The 12,464-nt window shown below is 39.6% G+C and overlaps 1 protein-coding gene across 1 annotated transcript in view; it reads left to right on the forward strand.

Moving 5' to 3' along the window:
• Positions 1 to 12,464, forward strand: part of STUM (stum, mechanosensory transduction mediator homolog) — a 68,103-nt gene that overhangs the window by 5,108 nt on the left and 50,531 nt on the right. The window lies entirely within an intron of this gene.

Raw genomic sequence — 12,464 nt, forward strand, 5'->3', positions numbered from 1 at the left:
TTGATTTCCTCACCCCCTGTGCAAAAATGTGTATTCATGCACTTTGGCATCAACAATGCTGAGTGTGGAACGGTAGGCCAAGGTATATGGCTAGCATCTAATGCACAGCCGCAGGAATGGAAAACCTCTGCAGCTGCTTTTCTGGTATCAAGGTCACATGGCTCTTTTTTAAAAATGCAACAACCAATCTGTATTGCACAAGCATTGTTCATATTTTTCACATCATATCATAGAATTCCCAACAGGGCGAAAGATGGGGTTTAAATAAAGAAAAATACATTGGAAAGATTCTGTTGAAAAGGGAAGGAAGTGGTGGAATTTCAAGCCATTCGTTTCAGAGAGCAATGAACCACTACATTATTAGTAGTTCATCACTTCAGAGTATGGACTAAAAATATGATCGCTTAAGGTTAGGAAGAGATTCATGTGGTGTGACCTTTGTATTGATGTGGCATACAAGCCTGAACAACAACCCTGTTTGGTCCACCTCTTTAAAATAAAGAAGAGCTGCTTCCATCTCATCCTTCCATTCACCACCTCTGATGTCTTTAAAATGCATGCAGTAAGTACAAGGCTGCACATTCCAAACAGACAGAAACTGTAACTTCTGTACTTCATCTCCATACACTGGGCCTAAGATATAGATCACAAACACAGTCTGTGTAGCTGATGGTTCTTCTCACTCCAGTGACAATCTCCATGCCCAACAAACCCCATCTCTAACCACCGTGCTTCAGCTGTTCCTATAGAAGCCCCTCCTTTCCCTTCCTGACTTTTCCGACTTCTGAGCAAGTTCTCAGTTTTCTTTATTTCTTTCAAGAGGTAAAGCACATCTGTACTATCTAGTTCAGCGGTCCCCAACTGTTTTGGGACCGCGGACCGGCTGAGCCTCTGTGGAAGGTGGAGGGACCCTCTGCAGGTGCATGTGGGTGTGTGCGCTCTCCCAGGCGCATGTGCAAAGTGGTGGCGGAGCGCCCACCCGCCCACACTGGCGTGAGCACTCACCCATCCCTTCACGTATGCTTAGGGGCACCTGTATGGGCGTGCGCGTGCCCGCCCACCTCCTTGCGCAGGCACTGGGGTGCATGCATGAAGGGGTGGGGGAGCGCTCACACCAGTGCTGGCACATGTGCATGTGCGCAAAGCAGTTGCGGGGAAGAGTGTGTGCGGGAGGGGTGGGAGGTCTGTCTTTATGGCCTGGTCCGACTTGGGCCATGGACCAGCACCGGGCTGTGGACAACCTCTGACCTAGTTGATTTTTTAAAAAATGTTGCTTCTTCCATCATGGGGCAGCCTCAGTTGAACCAGGCTGATTCAGTGCAGCGGCCTCACTACTCTTTAAATAACCTTAAATAGCTTTTGGTTGGCACTTTCATCCAACCATGACTCTGTTCTGACTCTGCCTGCATTCTTTCTTTGTCCATGACTGTTCTGTGTTGTCTGGAGTTTATCTTTTTCCAAACATTTGCAGTGGTAGTTTTTTTTTTAGTTCCTTCTAATTTGTGAGTAATTCCCTCCCTTTAAAAAAAAATCTAAGCAGCAAAAGACGCTGATGTTGTGAAAGTGTGAAGGCAGGAGGAGAAGGGGACGACAGAGGATGAGGTGGTTGGACAGTGTCATCGAAGTGACCAACATGAATTTGACCCAACTCCAGGAGGCAGTGGAAGACAGGAGAGCCTGGCGTGCTCTGGTCCATGGGGTCATGAAGAGTCACACACGACAACAAGCATAGCACTGCGTCAGTATTGCAGATAGTGTATTTTTCTGTAATTGAAACTTATCTCTCATTTTCTTTGACAATCTACTATTAATCATATATATTATTGTGCAATAGATTGTTGCAAATGCAATAATAAAGACACTTAAAAACCCAAAATGAATGCAGATGTAAGAAAAAAGAAAGAGGAAAAATAAAGAAAATGGCTTAATGTTTATATCGAGAAGCTACAGTCACCAGATGGAAGGCAAGCCACATATCAGTAACAAGTCAGCAAGACTCTGGTGCCTATGTGATACAATTCTACAGCTGAATGGTTTGTTGGTTTGTTTATAATATTTTTTACCCCACCTTTCTCCTTCAAAGAATCCAAGGTGGCTTACATAATTAAAACTGTACTGTATTTAAAAGCCAAAAACAATATGTATACAAATGTTTAAAAAGAATTAAAGAAGGGTTATATTTAAATGTTAAATAAAATCAATATGAAAGCACATTTAAAACAACAGAATACAACAGACTACTTCAAAGGGAAACAGTTTGGAAAGCAAGTGTAATTGCTGATTTCCTGATGGGACAGCATCCTATATCACCTCAAACACATAATCAAGACATTAGTACAGGGAACGCCCCTGCACACACAACAACATGGCCATTCACACAACTAAAATAGGCTTTTTAAAAAGTGTGACATAAAGTGACTGAAAATAAAAAACCTACTGACAGGTATTAAAAAAGAAATGATTCCACTTACGATAAAATTGTGTAGTTGGGAAATTTTGAATTTATTTGCTTCATGCTAAACCCAGAGTAACTGGAGAAGCATATTGCCATGCAGTTGAACCCTATGACAGTGTTTTGTCTTTACAAAAATAAAGCTTCAAAGGAATCCAGTGCTTAAGTGCTAAAGACCAACCACAAAACAAAGCAAGCTAATTTGTAAAATTGGGCAGCCAGAGAATCTCCTCCCATGTTGCCCATTAACAATCAGCCCTTAAGGATTTTACAAGGTGTCTATCTGTGGCAGTAGCAGCTGCCCCTTTTGACCTTATTCTGATAAGCACTGATCAGTATCCTGTTCCAATACTTACAGTAGCAGAACTCCAACCATGGAAGCTGTCAATCTGATGGGAGAGGGGAGCACCTGCATGCAACTTCCTCAGATCACCTTGACATGACATCTATAACTAAATCTCCTTATGAAAGAGATGGCCCTAATTATATTTCCAGTGGTGGACAATGGATAGGTTAGGAAGTTTTGAAGCTTCTCTTATTTATTATTTATTTATTTATTTAATTTATACCCCGCCTATCTGGTCGGTGAGGACCACTCTAGGCGGCTAACAACAATAAAATACAGTAGCAATATAAATAAACAATTCTAATTAGTAAAAACACTACAATACATTACATAGAGTGCAAAACAGAAACAGTAAAGAGGGAAGAAGGAAGTCAAGAGGAATATGATGGAAAGGCCTGCCCAAACATCCATGTCTTCAATTGTTTCTTAAAGATACCCAGCGAGGGAGACCCGCGAATCTCAGGAGGGAGATTGTTCCAGAGGCGAGGAGCCACCGCCGAGAAGGCCCGATTTCTTGTCTTCTCCTTCCGGGCCTCCCTCGGCGTTAGGCTCCTCAACCTCACCTCCTGGCTCGCACGAGTGACATGGGTAGAACTTGGTGGGAGTAGGCGGAAAAGATATCTAGGAGGGAAGGTTGTGATGGAAGCACATGAAGAGACCAGACTGTATTAGATCTGTGGCATCTGGTTCCATTTTAAATAAATAAATTATAATTTTACCTCTTATCTCATTATATGAACTATGATGTATATATTTATTTTATTCATGTCATGAACTCCTTTGAGGACTTTAGCTACAATGTGCAGTATACTAATCTACAAGTGAAAATATATTCCCTGGCAGGAGATAATATCCTACAGGATCTTCCTTTTCTGCCCCATGTGGCTGCTATACAAGGAGACCTCCTCCATTGTGGATACCTCCTTATGACTCTTTGCAGAAGCATCATAAAAGTCTAATAGTTCCTGCTATTTCTGTTGTGTCAGCAGTTTAAATCCTTGGTATCCCAGCTACTGGGATTTGCATGTAGATTGTTGAACTCCTACTTGGCAAAAGAATGAAGAATTTGCAGTCAAGAATGGGAAAATATTTCTTAGGAAATGGTGATAGTTGCCTGATCTCTTGACCACATAACTATAGTGTTGTATTCTGAGTTTCATGTCTTAGTGGAATTCCAGATTAAGAATTCCTTCAATTTTCAGTGAGAAGGCACTATGCAACTATTCTTTTTTTTTCCTTAACAGGTATTTCACACTAAGAAAAAAGGCAGAGGTACCAGTGGAAGAACAGTGGAGGACTACTAGCATAGCTCAGCAACTCTTTGACCTGTATTCCTGACATGTGAGCTGACCATTAGAGGTTATGTTTTCAGCTGTAGCAAGAGTAATTTGACCAGCAGGAAAAGCAACTCTAGTTTAAACTACAATTGAGGTTGATTGTGCATCAGCCCATATCATTGAATCCCAGAAGCTTTGGTGAGGATGCAGTTTTGACATTTCTATTAAGCTAAAACCCAAAGATCTCCTGGCTACAGCAGAGATCCAGAATAGAAAGAAAACTTTCCCTTATTTATGTATTATTTTTCCTCTTTAAATCAAGCCCTTTTGCCTTAGACGTGCTTGTGTCTGACTAAATAAATAAATAAATAAATAAATAATTGTAGTAATAGTAATAGTAATAGTAATAATGATGATGATGATGATGATGATGATGATAATAATAATAATAATAATAATAATAATAATAATAATAATAATAATAATAATAATAATAATAATAATAATAATAATAATAATAATAATAATAATAATAATAATAATAAGCCATCAAGACACTTCTGCTGTATGGCAATCTTTTTCAGGGTTTTCCGGGTAGGTTTATTGTTCCCATCTTCTGGGTAAGTAAGTAAGTAATACTTTATTATGGTCAAAGACCAGTAAAACCAAATCAATATAAAATAGATACATATAATTATAGTTTCGTAAAGTCAGTCATCAATCTGGGAATGCCCTGAGACTGTACAGCTTGTCCATGGCCACACAAGCTGGTTCTACTCACAAGAGAACAGTGAAGAATTGAACTCCCAACCTTTGGGAGTTAGCACCCCACAGCCAGTGAGCTATCCAGCTAGATTCTTTTTTAAAAATGGAATTTACTGTCACTGTATATAGAATAAGCCCATGTTAGCAAAACATAGCCGTTCTGTGGTAAGATACAGAATTTTTTTCAGTGTGTTGCTTACTCCCTTGCTTTCCTTGCTCCTTTGGTTTTAGTAATTTGTTCCCTTCTGTTGTGAGCTGCAGGTAAGAGCCGAGAGAGGAAAACTTGGCTGTGGCCCATAAATGACAGACCATGTACGTTTTAGAGCTACTGTGTGCCAGTAAGCGTAGGTAGCAGATTTGGCTCCCTGGTGTGGTTCTGAGTCAATGCATTACACAAGGCATTTGTCCCTCTGTCACAATACTAGGACCCAGAGTCACTCATTAATTCTGGATATCAGGCAAAAACAAAATTAAAATTAAACAAGACCTCTCTCAAAGGAAGTTGATATGAAGAATGATAAATGGTTAACATATAAAGATCTACTCATAGAGGAAGATGACTGACAACTAAGATTAAGAACAAGAGAAGAAATTAATCAAGTACGTATAATATGCCAGTGGTTTCCGCATAGACAGCTATCAGAAAGAATGAAAATGGATAATAAATTAATAGGAGTGGTTAAGAACCTATGGAACTAGACAAGATAATATGGGGAAGAGAAAACCACCAAATCTCAAAGTAGTACAAACTATGGATCAGGAAGTAATTAAAGAAAATATGATAAAATGGATGTGAGAATTAGGTAGAACAATTCAAATAGAGGATTGGTTAGAGCATGGAATGATAACCAAAAACTCTTAATAAGTACAGATTTGAAAGAAAATTATATGAAAATATTATATAGATGGTATATGACACGAGAGAAATTGGTAAAGGTGAACAAAAATGAGAAAGATAAATGTTGGAGATGTAAAACAATGAAAGGAACACTATATCATAGATGTAAATTTATTAGGAAATTTTGGAAACAAATAGAAAAAATAATCACCATAGATTTAAAAATAAAAATGGAGATGAAACCTGAAACTTATCTCTTAAATATGGTAAAGTTAAATTCGAAACAAGAGACAAAAATTTGTTTATACATATTAGGCGCAGCCCGAATTCAAGTGGCAAAACAGCGGAAAGACAACAAGGAACCTTTGGTGGAGAATTGTTTAATAAAATTACAGGAACTAATATTAATGGACAAACTAACAGATTCATTGAAAGGAAAGAGTAGAATGGAGCATGAATCTCAATAGGGGAAAGTAAAGAGTTATCTTAGACAGAAATGGAAGAATGATTCCAAATCTGTACCAAGTGACTTAGGTTTAAATTAGACACAGAACTGCTCTCAACAAAAGTAAAACCAAAGTAAAGCAGATTGTTAATATGGATATAAAATAAGAATTATGAAGATTGTGAAGAAAATAAATGTCTGGTGGAAAATAAGGAAGTAAAAATGTTAAACATTTACTGTTTTGCGAAAGAGATAATAGAAAGTTATTTTGGTTATGTGCTAATATTGTGATAATTATTTACTTATTTTTATAATATCTTTTTAAAATACAATAAAAGTTAAAAATAAAAAAATAAACAAGACAAAAAAGTTGTGACACCTTAAAGACTAACTGCTATATTTGAAATCCACTTCCTCAGACCACTTCCTCGTTATGTTTTTGCCTGATATGCTTGCACAAACATGGCTACCTCTTCTAAAACCCTCTCAAAGATTTCTTGAATACTCAGAAGTGGTTTACTATTAATTTCTTCTGGGTGAGCTTGTAGCTTGCTCAAGGCCACACAGGCTAGCTCTTTTCTTACAAGAAACATTTAACCCTTGGCTCTGCAGCCAGGTGCTGCAACACAAAGTGCTATCCACAACAATTGAAATTTGTAATGACATCCTGGCCTGACCATCTGAATACAAAACCTTCAGACTCTGACTTAACAAAGACAAGCCTGACAGAGAGTTATATACTCATAGATCTATCTTAGTTCTGCAGTTTCCTCCTGACTGTAATCACCTCCTTTTTATTCATATTTGTCAGTCTCTACAGTATTCACAATAAAAGTTCAAATAAAAAAGAAAAAGAGGAAGAAATGGTACAGGCTTGTCTATCTCACATATAAATCTGTGCTAGCAAATTTGTATTAGCAAACTGCTTCATATGTGCAATAAAACTCCACATAACTCCACATACTGTATACAGTGGTGCCCCGCTTGACAACAATAATCCGTTCCAGGAAAATCGCTGTTAAGTGAAATCGGCGTCAAGTAAAAAAAAAAACCATTGGAATGCATTGAAAACTGATTAATGCGTTCCAGTGGGGGAAATACCTGATTGTCTAGCGAAGATCCTCCATAGGGCGGCCATTTTACGATCCCTGTGTTAAGAAAATAGATCCAGAAAACAGTGGGGAGCCATTTTGCGAACTGCCAATCAGCTGTTTTTAATCGTCGTCCAGTAAAATAACGGTTCCTGAAGCAGGGACCGAAACAATGTAAAGCGAAAAAAACCCATAGAAACATCGTTTTGCGATTTCGTCATCTAACGGGGTCGTCGTCAAGCAGTGCACCACTGTACACTAGAATCAATGGATCAGAGTTATTGACTGAAATCCAGTAGTCAGGGAAACAAGAGTAGGCCCACTCAATCACTGGGGAATTGGTGAGTCAGCTCTCCTATAAGTTCCACTGATTCAATGGGTTGACTTAATATAAGCAGGATGTAACTAAGGCATGCATCACTGTTGTTGTTATTTAGTTGTTAAGTCGTGTCCGACTCTTCGTGACCCAATGGACCAGAGCATGCCAGGCCCTCCTGTCTTCCACTGCCTCCCAGAGTTGGGTCAAATTCATGTTAGTCGCTTCGATGACACTGTCCAGCCATCTTGTCCTCTGTCGTCCCCTTCTCTTGCCTTCACACTTTCCCAACATCAGGGTCTTTTCCAGGGAGTCTTCTCTTCTCATCAGATGGTCAAAGTATTGGAGCCTCAGCTTCAGGATGTGTCCTTTCAGTAAGTACTCAGGATTGATTTCCTTTAGAATGGATAGGTTTGTTCTCTTTGTAGTCCAGCGGACTCTCAAGAGTCTCCTCCAGCACAACAATTCAAAAGCATCAATTCTTCGGTGGTCAGCCTTCGTTATGGTCCAGCTCTCATTTCCATACATTGCTACTGGAAAAACCATAGCTTTGACATGCGAACTTTAATTCCTCCTCACTTTCTACCATCAGAGTGGTATCATCTGCATATCTGAGATTGTTGATATTACTTCCGGCAATCTTAAATCCAGTTTGGGATTCATCCAGTCCTGCCTTTCGCATGATGTATTCTGCATATAAGTTAAATAAGCAGAGAGACAATATACAGCCTTGTCGTACTCCTTTCCCAATTTTGAACCAATCAGTTGTTCCATATCCAGTTCTAACTGTTGCTTCCTGTCCCACGTATAGGTTTCTCAGGAGATATATAATCCAGCATATGTTAGAAATTTGGTCTCTAGTTCCTCTGCCCCTTTGAAATCCAGCTTGTACTTCTGGGAGTTCTTGGTCCACGTACTGCTAAAGCAGTATGATTTTGTGTATAACATTGCTAGGATGTGAAATGAGTGCAATTGTACTGTAGTTGGAGCATTCTTTGGCACTGCCCTTCTTTGGGATTGGAATGTAGACTAGTCTTTTTCAATCCTCTGGCCATGTGTTGACTAGTTGCCACTTACTACAGAATTTCAGCAACTGTCTCCAAGGTTAATGTTACGAAGTAAGAAAGAGGAATGGTGTGACATCTTGAAGACTCACAAGTTTTATTTGGCACAAGGTTTCACCTTGTTTGGGACGTGGTGGCGCTGCGGGCTAAACCGCAGAAGTCTGTGCTGCAGGGTCAGAAGACCAGCAGTCGTAAGATCGAATCCATGCGACGGAGTAAGTGCCCGTCGCTTGTCCCAGCTCCCGCCACCCCAGCAGTTCGAAAGCATGTAAGTGCAAGTAGATAAATAGGTACCACCTTGTTGGGAAGGTAACAGCGTTCTGTGTCTAAGTTGCACTGGCCATGTGACCACGGAAGTTTGTCTTCGGACAAAACACTGGCTCTATGGCTTGGAAACGGGGATGAGCACTGCCCCCTAGAGTCGAACACAACTGGACAAAAATTGTCTTTATCACCTTGTAACCTCCCCACTGGGTTAAAATCTACAAAAGCTTATGCAAAATAACATGTATCAGTGATACATGTTTACAGCTTAAGATAAAATCCAGAAGACCACCCACTGTCATTCACTCACAAGGCACATTTATGCAGTACAGTGGTGCCTCAACTTATGAACACCCCGACATATGACCATTTCGAGTTACGACCAACCCTGGCTGCAAAATTTTGTTTCTACTTGTGATCAGAGCTTCGACTCATGAACAGAAAAAGGCAGGGAATTCAAATTGCTGACCGTTGGTGGCGAAGAGGCTGCTTCTCTGTAGCTCTTTTGCCCCAGCAGTTAGAGAGTGTGGGATTGGAGGAGGCTTCAGAATGCCTGGTAAGGTAAGGTGCTGCTTTTTGCTTTTAAAAAATGTTCTGGGTGGGTTTTGCAGCATGGTTTTAGGCTGGGGAGTTATGTTTCTGTGCTGTGATGGGTCCCCCCCCATTTCCGATGGGTCTTACAGAGTTTGTTTGCTTTTTGATTCCCCCCCCATTTCTGATGGGTCTTGCAGGGTTTGTTTGCTTTTTGCTTTGGGTTTTTTTTTTTTTTTTTTTTTTTTTTTTGCATTTCCAAAGGTCGCATTTCCAATGGATCTTGCAGTGTTTTGTTTGTTTGGTTTTTTGTTGATTTTTTCTTCTGGCAGAATGGATTAATTACATTTCAGTAAATTCCTATGGGAAGTGGTGCTTCAGCTTATGACCATTTCTAGTTACAACCGGAATTCTAGAACCAATTAAGTTTGTAAGTCAAGGCACCACTGTACCTGCAATACATATATGAACAGATTTCATGGAAGAGGACAGTGGAGGAGAAGATAAAAGTAATATTTATTTATTTATTTATTGCATTTATATGCCGCCCATCTAATAAAAACAATTTAAAATATACATAGTTTTACATAGATAAAAACAAGGCAATATAAGATATAAATCATAAGTTTACAATTTTAACAATTAATTTAAAGTAAACAGTTCCAAGATGGCATAGATCAAAAGGAAAAAAAATAAGAGTCACTTAATTGACTGAAGGGAAGGCCTGCTTGAATAGCCAAGTTTTCAACTGGCTTTTGAAAATGCCCAGCGAGGGTGCCAGCCGAATTTCGGTAGGGAGGGTGTTCCACAGCCGAGGGGCCACCGCCGAGAAGGGCCGGTTTCTTGTTTTTTCCTTCCGGGCCTCCCTTGGCGTCAGACCCCTCAGCCATCCCTGCTGGCTATGTCGGGTGATTCGGGTAGATCTTGGTTGGAGAAGACGATCTGCCAGATATTGAGGTAAGTACATAGGAACAGTCCTGCTGGACCAGAGCAAAGAACTGTCTAGGCCAGCATGCTATTTCTGCAGAGATCAGACAATGTCCCTTTTGGAAGCACCTGGGCAGGACGTCAATGCAACTGCATTCCTCAAGAACTGATATGCAGGGGCACATTGCTTTGGGACATAAATAGAATCTACATTCATCCAGACTAACAGCCCCTCATCTCTGAATTCATCCAGACCCAATTTAAAGCTGATCAAGTTTGTAGCCTTCAGTAGCAGTGAACTCCACAATGCAACTACACACTGTCCAAGGAAGTACCTCCTTTTATCTTCTCATTATACAGTGTTATTTTTGACATTTAGACACATGTAACTAACTACAACCAATATGAGCAGTGGTTTTAGACACAAGTAGCTGTGAAAGGGTTGCCATTATGTCAGAATAGTCTTGATGACACACACATAATGACTTAGATCAGCTTGTTCCTGAAGGGTTTTGGATACTGTAGGAAGACATTCAGGGCAATGTACCTGAATTAATATGATAATATTGAGAATATATCTTGCTTCCTTAGCTATAGGAAAGAAAGATCCTAACAGGTGTCTCGGATGACCAAGTTCACACAATTATTTTTATACCAATATTGAAAAACGTATTATAATATTTACTTTGCAGTCTTAAGTTTGTGTAGTGATTTCAAAATTCCTCCTACTGTGTTTTGTTCGGCATAACCTCTTTAGTACATTGGATGCAGATTCTGTAGTACTTTGGTTACCTGTGTCTAAAAATGTGAAAATCTAGAAATGAATAAAGATATTAATTTTATTATGGAGTGCCATTGAAGACACATTTGGAAAAGCTGGAAGCTGGAAGACACATTTGGATTTAATTGAAACAGATGCATTATAAAGATTATAGTGAAGGTGAAAGAGATGATGGTATGGAAAGAAAAGTTTTATTATGCCTTGATTTCTTTTAAAAAGGCAATGATTTACACAATCTGACACAGTTTTGCATAGTCATCACCACCATGCTATTATTTCCATTTTAGACAGGAACAACTCTTAGTGAAAAGGTTTTGGAAGTCTTACAAATAAAATGTGCCAAAGGTAAAGGCAATAAAAATAAATGGATTGTGTCTGTAAGAAGGTTGTATATATTCATATATCAGTAATTGATTTCTGGCAGCATTGAGGCCAAAAGAGGGCCACTGCAAGGAGGTATCCGTATGATTAACAAAAGTCCAAAGTTTGCAGGAGTAGAAAAATCTGGGGAAAAGAAACTGGGAAAGTAGTCTCCATCAACTGAATAATAATAATGATCAACATCTTTGAACTGCAGAGCTGGAAGGGACCCTATGAATCTTTGTGTCCAGCCCCAGCTAGTGAGGCTCAGTGGGGAATTTAACTCCCAACCTCTGGCTCTGCAGCCCTATACAGTGGACCCTCGACTTACAGGTGGCTCGACTTACAGACTTTTCGAGCTACAGACTTCTCTGGCTGCAAAATTTAGATTCGACTTGCAGCCTGAGAATCGACTTACAGACCAGAAAAAACCCAAAATGGAACAAAAATAGAATAAAAACCGCTGGTTATGGGATTAATCGGTTTTCAATGCATTGTAGGTCAATGGAGATTCGACCTACAGACTTTTCGACTTGCAGACACCATTCCAATACGGATTAATTCCGTAAGTAGAGGGTCCACTGTACATAAACCACTGAGCTATCCAGCATGAATTAATGCTGGTTTTGTCGAAGTGGAGAAACAAAACAGAGAGAGGAGAAAGGAAGGGTAGCCTGAAAGAAGGCATGGGTAGAATATTTGTTGCAGGTTTCCTGCTGGTCTTGGGGCATAGCTGGACCCAATGTGAAGCACAAACGTCTGCTCCATTCATGGGAACCTAACAGATATCACATGGTAGAAAATGTGTACTCATTACGGAACATGCAGTTGAGTAACAAATAGACATTTCAGTTCCTAGTTGATGTTAAAGAAAGTCATGCAAGGTCGTTTACTTAGTCCTGATCCCCAAAGAAGCCTGAGAGATGAGTCACACTTTCTGCTTATGCTTTTTTCTCTGGAAGGTTTAAAAGCACTGGCAAATAGATTAATATTTGTCCACCAACTTT

Source organism: Pogona vitticeps, chromosome 1 (genome assembly GCF_051106095.1).
Source record: "Pogona vitticeps strain Pit_001003342236 chromosome 1, PviZW2.1, whole genome shotgun sequence".
Classification (NCBI taxonomy): domain Eukaryota; kingdom Metazoa; phylum Chordata; class Lepidosauria; order Squamata; family Agamidae; genus Pogona; species Pogona vitticeps.